Source organism: Canis lupus, chromosome 9 (assembly GCF_011100685.1).
Source record: "Canis lupus familiaris isolate Mischka breed German Shepherd chromosome 9, alternate assembly UU_Cfam_GSD_1.0, whole genome shotgun sequence".
Taxonomy (NCBI): Eukaryota; Metazoa; Chordata; class Mammalia; order Carnivora; family Canidae; genus Canis; species Canis lupus.
Window position 1 is genome coordinate 60803459 of NC_049230.1, and position 10288 is coordinate 60813746.

The following is a 10288-nucleotide window of genomic DNA, read 5'->3' on the forward strand; positions in this document are numbered from 1 at the left end:
AGTCCTGGAGCATTGCTGGTGCCCCTAAGGGCTCAGTCCCCACCTCCAGCTCTGACCCCAGCAGCTCCAGTTTTAGCTCGGATACATAATGGACTTCGTTATAAGATCGTGTCCTCGGTTGCTACCTTGCAACCAGGCAGTCTTAGAAACAAATCGAGGGAAGCCCAGAGAGAGGAAGCGCCTTGCCCAGAATGCCCAGCACGTTAGCCATGTGAGCTGACGCCTCCTCAGGGAGGGAATCTAAAGAGCAGAAGCTAGTGCCAGCCCAGGGGGCCTCTAGGTCAGGAGCTTTAACCTACAGTCCATAGTGCTTCTCGGCTGTAACCTGTTGTACAAGTGGAGCTCATAGGTGAGGAAAAAGCTTCAAATGCCATCATCATCTCTTCCAATTTTTCACACTTGACGAAGCTGGGGACCTTGGAGAAATACCTTGTCCTGAGTCACAACCACAGTGGCATGTCCACCCTGACCAGCCGTGACCCTACCACTTGCCCAGCCACTCGGGCACCTGGGACATATGTGTGTCATGCTGGCGGCAGTCCTCAGTCCCTAGGCTGGTTCACACCAGGACGCAAGGGAGGTTCTGGGCTCCCCCGGATTCAACCAGCTTCTCCCACCCACCATAGAATGTTTGGGTGGGGAGGGGCCTGGAGGCCGGTGCTGAGCTCATCTCTCACTTGGCTTTAATCATGAGACACTTGAGATGTGATCGGAAACACTCCACCTTAGTAGCTCCTCACTGGTGGTTTAAATCTGCTTTGCACTATTTCTGGAGCCAGCCACTGTGGCATCACTGGGTCACTGGCTGTACTGGGGTGAAATAACAGTACAGACTTTGGCAGGTCAAGGGCCCACAGGTGTGGCCCAAGGAGGCCACCTGCAAGCCGTCACTTATTTGAAGCCTCATGCTTTAGCTCTAAAAGTCCTATAAAGGGCAGCCCCGGTGGCTCAGCGATTTGGTGCCGCCTGTAGCCTGAGGTGTGATCCTGGAGACCCGGGATTGAGTCCCACATCGGGCTCCCTGCATGGAGCCTGCTTCTCCCTCTCCCTCTGCCTGTGTCTCTGCCCCTCTCTCTGAGTCTATGAATAAATAAATAAAATCTTAAAAAAAAAAAGTCCTATAAATACTGCCTTCTGCTCCATATTTTATCCTTATTGGGGTCAGGGTAGGCTTGGTGAGGCTGAAGTAACCAATCCCCCAAAGCACAGTGCTTGAACCCAATGGAGGGTTCTTTCTCTGCATGTGCAAATCTTTTTTTTTTTTTAATTTTTTTTTAAAATTTATTTATGATAGTCACAGAGAGAGAGAGAGGCAGAGACACAGGCAGAGGGAGAAGCAGGCTCCACGCACCGGGAGCCCGATGTGGGACTCGATCCCGGGTCTCCAGGATTGCGCCCTGGGCCAAAGGCAGGCGCCAAACCACTGCGCCACCAGGGATCCCTGCATGTGCAAATCTGACGTGACCCAGGAGGACTGTCCTGCACACAGGGTTCAGGCTGCTTCCAGCCTGGGCTCTTTCCGCTCAGAGATGGCTTCCACGGTGTCTCCGGGAAGAGGGGAAGATAGACCGATTGCGGGGCTGGTTGTTCAGGGGCAGCTGACTTCAGCTCCCAGGTGTGTTCTTGCTGGCCACCCAGGGAGAAAAAATGAGCACATACTATCTTTTCTGCTGCAATTCACACTTGTTTTTCTTCCTCTAAATCTTCAAATAAAATTGCTGCCCCAAGAAAACAGCCGTTTCATCTTAGAGCCGCCCAGAGTACCCGCACTCGCCCTCCCTAACCATCCCTTGAGAAGCTCAGCAGCCGGAGGGCGCGGTTGGCGGGACTGCAGGGCTGCGGACAGTGGAGGGTCTCGTGTCCTCCTAAGGAACCCAGGCCCAAGCTCTTGACGCTTAGCTACAGCTTGCCCCCAAGCTCCTTGGGTGGCTCTCCCATCACCTGAAAGCCGAGTCCAAAGCAGGTCAGCCCTGAGGTTTCCCTTGAGGGGAGTTGGGGACCAGGCAGTGCTCCAAGAACGGCTGAGGGTCTGACAGTGCAGCCCTTCCCAGGCTGGAGCAGGTGCTCAGTCCAAGCCCCTGGGGCCCTCTGGCCTGGAGACAGGTGCTCCAGCCAATCCAGCTCCTGCTGCCCCTGCCCACAGGCCCGCTGAGGAGAAGAGGCCCTGCACGGAGCCACCTCAGTGTGCTGAACTGAATGGCACCAGGGCTCCTCCTGTGCCCGGTACTGGTCGTGGACTCCGTCCTCGACTCACTGAGCACATACGATGGCCAGACCACGCCGGGCACACTCCGTGTGTCAGTTCACCAGTCTGAGAAATGAGTTCAGGAAATGGACACTCCTATTACCAGCCCCATTTTACAGTTGTAGAAGCCGAGGTTCAAAACTGAGACGAGGTGGCTTTCCCGAGGTGGCACAGTTTGTAAATGCCAAAGCCAGGGGATCCCGGCCTCAAGGAGTTGGCAGTCCAGATGGTTCTCCTCTGTGCTGCTGTCTCATGGGGCTCCCCCTTTGCACGGTGGGGATTCCTGCCAAGGAAGGTGTCCTAGAACGTGTGGGAGTGGCAGGTTCTGGAGAGGCCTTGAGCAGCACTGCGGTGGCAAACGTTTCTCTGAAAAGCCCTTGTGTGGAGTGACATCCTTGAGGGAAGGCCTCACTGACCCGTGCTTCTTGGATGCTATCCCCCATCCAGCCGAGTGTGCGCAACGGGGTGTCCTTGGGAATCGCCCGGCTCGGCAGCAGAGCAACAGCGGAGGGGAACACAAGGAGGCCACGTTGGGATAACCGAGAGCCTCCGAGTCTGGACGGAATATGCCAGGCGGTGGGACGGAGGTGGGGGGCAAAGCGGGGACCGGCTCCTGTCGCAGGCGCCAGAGTCACTGCAGCCGGGCCAGTGAGGTGGGGGGCAGCACCTTCCTTGTCCAGCCCAGGCAGCGGAGGTCCAGAGAAGCTTCCCGCCTTGCCTAAGGCCACAGAAGTCAGCACAGAGGCTCTGAGGCGGGACAGCGGGATGGCAGGCAGAGGGAAGAGCTACCCTTGCTCCTACAGGGCCGAATGTCCCATGTCCCAGCCGGCCGGGCCCTGGCGTGTGAGCACATAGCATCATGACATCCAGAACACCTGCCCCAAACCACAACCCCCGCCCCAGCTGCACAGCCTGGGAAGAGGCTCCTCGCACTAGGTCTGGAAATGACAGTCCCATCTCTGTGGCTCACACACTGCATGTCAGGTGGCACCTGGCAGAGGACGAGAGCCTTTGCAGAGAGGGGACCGCAGTGCGGGGGGCAGAGAGCCAGCCAGGAAACGTTCACCCACATTCCACATTCTTTACCCGAAGAACTATGGAAGACTATTACACATTTTTTACATAAGCTTCCTTTAGCAAAGGTTCTTAAAGAGTTTTGATTCCTGTAATGTATCTGGAAAATTTACCATCATGAAAATCCATTCCCCATGGACACTAGGTAAAATGAAGACCCTACCGCATGAGAAGACACGCAACCCGTCTGGGCTTCATGTTGTTGTCATTGGTGTTAAAAATACACAATGGAGATGTACATATTATACATAATATAATATATAATAATAATTATTATTATATAATATATAATAATATAATGACTTCTTGGACACTATTTAATGACATGGACACGTAGGCTGGTCTCAGGTTCCTAACGGCATCATCAGCCCTTACACAATGAACTACTATTGCTTATAATACTTTTGTTTGCTTGACTCGTCCGCAGGTGAGGCATGTAGTCTGGTTCCAGTTTTCTGTCACCATATAAAGGGATGGCTCTTGTATGTGCGTCTTCACGTACGTGTCCACCCCTACCCTAGGGGATGAATCACCAGGCCAAAGGAGACACGCATTTTCAATTGCAATCGATAAATTGTCCAAGCGCCCTCCCAAGACGCTGGACCAATTTCCGGCCCCACCAACAATGTGCGAGAGAGCCGACCCCTTTACCTCCCCAGCAGAGCATGTTACCAAAATGCCGACTTGTGCTGATGGGCGAAAAGCATGGCATCGTCTGATTCTAGACTTAATTTTTGTTTCTCGCATTGTAAATGAGGTTGAGACTCTTCTTTACATGTTTATTTTTTTTAAGATTTTATTTATGTATTCGAGAGAGAGAGAGAGAGAGGCAGAGACACAGGCAGAGGGAGAACCAAGCTCCATGCGGGGAGCCCGATGTGGGACTCGATCCTGAGACTCCAGGATCACACCCTGGGCAGAAGGCAGGCGCTAAGCTGCTGAGCCTCCCAGGGATCCCATTCTAGGAAAATAAAGAGTAATATCGTTGCTCATGTTCTTTGCCCATTTTTCTACTGTTCTTTTTCTCGTTGGTGTGTAGCATCTCATTGCAGATGAAAAGAATTAACCTCTTGTCATATTTTTGTACAAGATGTGTTCTATATGGGCCGTTTTTCGGCAGCCAGCTGTCTCTCTGCCTCCAACACATTCTCCGCAGTCTGCCAGAGTGGCCATCCTGAAATGCCAATCTGATTGTGTCACCCTCCTGCCTCAAGATAGAAGGCAGCTTCCCACCACTGGGATCCAGCTCAAGCTCCACACCTGGCTTTGGGGGGCCTCCATGTGGGGTCCAGCTTTCCCCAGCCCCGACCAACAGGGCCACCATGTTTGCAGCTGTGAAGGTTGTACACTGCACCAGGGACAAGAACACAAGAAGGACGTAAGGGCACCCCCTACAAGTGAACCATGGCTCCACTTCTGGGTCCCATAATCCTGATCTCAGCACTCACCACATTTTTGCCATCCCCTGTACTTCCAGTGCACTTCCATTCCTACCTGGTTTCATCCATGCTCTTCCTTCTGCCCCTAATGCCTTTCCTCCCTTGGGGGTCTGGGGAGCTTCCTCCTTCAGGTGTTGAGGGTCACCTCCTCTGCTTGCATGGGTTCACCCTGCCCCAGGGTCCCCCAGCCGTCCTGTTACCCCTTGAACCCACGTCAAGGTGGATCTCTCTTTAGGGCAGGGCTGTGCTCATTCTTGTCTGAATCTTGCATCCAGCAAGGGCCCAGCACAGAGGAGGAAGTGTGCTGAGTGGAGGAAACGAATGCATGAGTGAATGAATGAGAGAAGGCAGCCTCTGACTGCCAGACGCAGTGGGCATAGAGCGGGGCGCAGACCCAGAACCTCCTCAGCCTTCAGCCTGATATAAAGTCATGCATCTACCCAATAGGTTGTTCTTTTGCTTAAATATCCATTTTTATTTTTATTTATATTTAAGTGCTTGTATATTAAGTGTTTAAGTTTTATTTATATATTAAGTGTTTATGGATATCCACGTGTTTATCCAAACACTTGGCGAAATGCAAATTTTAAATGCAGCAGACTGGTTCTACCCAGGTAATTATAATCTGCCCTGTGAGTCTGCAGTGAAGGCCTTTCTTTTAGTAGGTCTATTGCTCTTTTCAGATAATTTTTTTTTAAGATTTTATTTATTTATTCATGAGAAACACAGAGAGAGAGGCAGAGAGAGGGAGAAGGAGGCTCCATGCAGGGAGCCTGACGTGGGACTTAATCCCGGGTCTCCAGGATCAGGCCTGGGCTAAAGGCAGCGCTAAACCACTGAGCCACTGGGCTGCCCTCTTTTCAGATAATAAATTAAGGCCCATGCAGGAAGCAGGTTCTTCCTCCCCTAATTCCTCCAAAGGGGCATCTTAGGAGGATGCGGTGGGCACTGTCTGGGCACACTCAGGGGAGGGAGCGGGGCTCCAGGGACCCTTCCTGGTCTGGAGGGACCACAGGAGGTAGGTGCTAGAGCAGCTCCTTCTCCCCAGACCCCAAACATCTGCTTGCTGCCCTGATCTGGGCCAGTCCTCTCTGGCCAATCCCTCCTCAGATGGCCAATGTGTCCCCGGCTCTACCTCCATCACCGCCTGGGGAAACTGCAGGGCCCCTACTGCTCTGCCCACCTCCCCAGTCTGCCCTCAATACCCTCCTGCATCCTGAGGGGCCTTCAAAAATAGAAGTGGATAAGAGTTGTCCCAGCTCTGCTTCCCTCCATGGCTTCCCTGGCTCTGCAGGGCAAGGCCGGGATCTCTGCCTGGCACCTGTAGCCCCTCTCCACCTCCAAACCCATGCCCTGCACCTCGTGGGACCTATGCCTCTGGCAGCCCCACAGGGCCCCTGCTGGCCTGGCTATGGTCTGCCCAGGCGGCAGAGCCCAGGTCTCTCTGCTCCCTTTCCTTCCTGCCCCTACTCAGTGGCCGCTGAGTACTCTTTGTGCACTGACACAAGCCCAGCCCTGGTGAGGCGGTGGCCACATCAGCAAAACCAGACACAGCAGCCAGCCTGCTGCCAAGGGTCAGACAGGAAGGACTGAAGTGGAGAGGGCTGCGTGGTGGCGGCGGGCAGGTCCCCCAGGCGAGGCAGCAGGGATGAGGAGGAGACAGGGCGAGGCTGGCAAGGGAAGGCCAGGCTCCGCAGCCCCTGGTGGCCTGGTCAAGATTTCTTCCTTGCCACCGAGGAGTGTTCAGAGGCGCTTGTGTTTTAAAACAAGCCTGCTTCGGGGGCGCCTGGGTGGCTCAGTCGGTTAAGCATCTACCTTTGGCTCAAGTCATGATCTCAGGGTCCGGGGATCCATCATCCCCTTTTCCTCCCTGCTCAGCGTGCCTACTTCTCCCTCTCCCTCTGCTCTTCCCCACTGCTTCTGCTCTCTCTCTCACTCTCTCATTCTCTCTGTCTCTCTCTCTCAAATAAATAAATAAAATCTTTAAAAAACTAAGCATGCAGGAGGGTGGGCTATGCAGTGCAGTTGGTGCATGATGGGGCTGTCACCTGGCAGCGGCTCTGGAGACACAGGGCACACACTTCATAAGGCTTGTAGGAGGCAAAACTCAGGGCAGCTGCTTAATCCCCGTCTCAGCTTCCTCTGAGAAGGCAGGGCCTGGGCCATCATGTTGGCAGCAAGTCGTAGTACAGAGCTCAGTACAGGGCAGATGGAATGTTCTGGGAATGAATGAATGAATGACAGGTCCAAGAGGAAATGCTGAACAAATGAAGGATTTGACACATGGGGAAAGTGAGAGGTGGTGTGTCCCCTGGGGGAGCTAGTGACCACCCAGGGCTGGGGCACACGCGGGGCCGCAGGGCCAGGAGGGAGGCCTCAGGATGTCTGCTTAGGCCCCGAGGCAGTGTAAAAGCCCCAGCCCCTACCCCTGCTCACAGGAAACTGTCACTCCCCCGCACACCCACAGGCAGGAGCATGCATTGTCCAGATAATAAATCTGAGCCACTTTTCAGCATCGTTTCATGTTCCCGGGGAGGTTGGGCCACATGGCATCCAGCAGCAGCCCATTAGCTGACAGGCTGAAGCATATCATATTGAATTCCACGGCCCGCGGAGCCCGGGAGAGCCCGTGCTGCTCTGAAATCCGCGCTGATTTATTAGAATGTAACTGTGCTACTTATTTCCCATAATGAACCCCCTCCTCTTGCCAGGGCCAGTTTTCCAAACCTCCACCAGAGAAGCAGGACTGGGAGGGTCTTGAACTCACTCCTTGTCTACAGTTTGAAAACAAGAGGAGGGCAGCCCAGGGTGGCTCTCAGTGGTTTAGCACCGCCTTCGGCCCAGGGCCTGGTCCTGGAGACCCGGGATCGAGTCCCATGTCGTGCTCTCACCATGGAGCCTGCTTCTCCCTCTGCCTGTGTCTCTGTCTCTGTCTCTCTGTGTGTCTCTCATGAATAAATAAATAAAATCTTTAAAAAAAAAAAAAAAGCAAGAGGGTATGACATGTGTGGGAGCAGGTGCTGGGTGCTGGGGACTGAACTCCGGTGCTACTGGCAGTGTTGATCTCAAGGCATGGCGCTGTCCCCCCGTCTTGCCGTCTATCCGCTGCCCCGTGTCTGTCTGCTTGCCCGCCCCATCCCTGGGTTCTCCTGCCCTTGCCCACAACTACATCAGGATGGAGGGCCCGGCCAGCCAGGCGCTCAGCCCCTGGAGCTCACACTCTGGCCACAGCGCAGTGCATGTGCCTCTGCCACACCTACTGGGGCCTCGGGCCTGGGCCTCTGCCTTCCGCACGCACTACACACAACAGCCACAGCCCTGCACACACCAGAAAGGGGCATACACCCACGCTGACACGAAAGCCAGTGCTGCACGGAACCACACACAGAAGGGGGCCTAGGCGGCTCAGTGGTTGAGCGGCTGCCTTGGGCTCAGACCATGATCCAGGGTCCTGGGATCGAGTCCCTTATCATGGGCTCCCTGCTCAGTGGAGAGCCTGCTTCTCCCTCTGCCTCTGCCCCACCCCCGGCTCATGCCCTCTCTCCCCAAGAAATAAATAAAATCTTAAAAAAAATAGTAAGAACCACACAGAGTCACGCCCATAGATCCCCACTCCATCCCAGTGTGTAAGATACACTTACAATGTATAATTATTTTTGGATATAATTATAAAACTATAAAAATATAATCTATTTTTGAAGGCCCTTCAGGATGCAGGGGGGTATTGAGGGCAGACTGGGGAGGTGGGCAAACCGACACACAGCACATCCCTCACACACTCATTCGCATATACACGCTTTTACACACGTTTTTTTGATTTCTGATTTTTTGTTTTTTATTGAAGGATAATTGACATACAATATCCTATTAGTCTCGGGTGTACATCATAGTGATTCGCTATTTTTGTACAATATGAAATGATCCCCTGGATAAGGCTAGTTACCATCTGTCACCCTACAAAGTTATTACAGCATTATTGACTATATTCCCCACGCTGTGCATTACATCCCCATAAACCTTTGTTATTAATTCCTACTTTTGTTGCTCTGAGGTCAAGAAATAGGACTTTCCCTTTGTTGTACCTACTCTATGCCAAGCGCTTTGTCAGGTGCTAATTACCCAAAGTTGAATAAATTTGGACTCCAGAGCCTAATAATGGAGAAGACAAATCCACGTGGACAATTTGATGCATGCATGGCAGAGAGAATGCCAGAACCTGTATTTTCTTTAATATGTCTTACATATTCTTCTCTACTTGGGTTGATCCCTGTTTTTGTTAATTACCTGAACACTTCTGGGCTAAAAAAAAAAAAAAAAATTTCTGTATCACACCATTTGCTTTTCTTGAATCATTAGCATGGATGCCCATATTCTCATTTATTATCATCTGTATTCCTTCTTTGCAACTTGCCATTTCATATCTTTGCCTGTTTTTCTGCTGGGATAATTATTTAATTCTTCAAATTGGCAGTTATTTATCCTTTGCTATATTCTTGGATAACACTTCAAGCTGATACTCTGGGATGGAGCACGACTTTGACTTTCAAGCACATGCGGTCTGGGTTTTGCACTTGGCAATGATACCATTTACCTCCAATTTTTTGTTCCCAGGCAGCACCTACCCCTTGGTGCCATGCCCCTGTGTATTGATGAAGTATTATTTGGGTTATCTGAGCATTCATTTAGGATGGCTGAGGCACTTGCACAAACCTGACATGTGAAGGCTTGCTGCCCCGTGAGTGGCAATGTTGGACTCGCCCTTGCCTGGTGGAGAGGACTGCCTGCCTGCAAGGGAATCTCCCTGAGAATCTGCCATCCAGGCTGGCGGTCTCAGCCATTCCCTCCACTCAGTGGGCACCTGTGCCACCCTCCCACTGGGGTGGGATGAGGAGCGGCTCCACCTCCCTCCTGCAGGTGTCCTTGGCCGCTGCTCAGCCTCCACTGCCTCTTCTTGCTTGCCTGATGCAGGAGCCATGGGGACACCTGCTAAACTCCACATTCCACAGAATTGGAGGCATACGAGCAAATTTCTGGTACTTGAAAGTCGAATATGTATGTGTGCATGCACGTGTTATGTGTATGGATGTATATTTGTCCTATACATATATGCGTATGCATCCACACATATTTATACACACATACAATCACATTTATTTGTTTGTTTGATTCCTGGCTCTGCCTGCTGAAAAGTTGAAAAAGAAAAGGCGTTCTAGTAGCTCTCAGATCTTGGTCTGCGATTGCAATTCTCAGAGTTGCTCGGGTATATGACTAATCCATAGCTGGGGTAGGATAGTAGGTACAAGGTGAGCCTGCACCTCTTACGATGCTAGAAATAGGGAAGTGTTCAGAATCGACACTGAGGGTGTCACCAGGAAGTAGGTCCCAGTGTGAAGAAGCTCCTGTGGCCAAACCTGGGACTGTTTGAACACCAAAATAATTAACTAATTATAAGCCCTTAAAAATAGGACTTTATTGGACAGGCCCGGTGACCCAGCGGTTTAGTGTCACCTTCAGCCCAAGGTGTGACCCT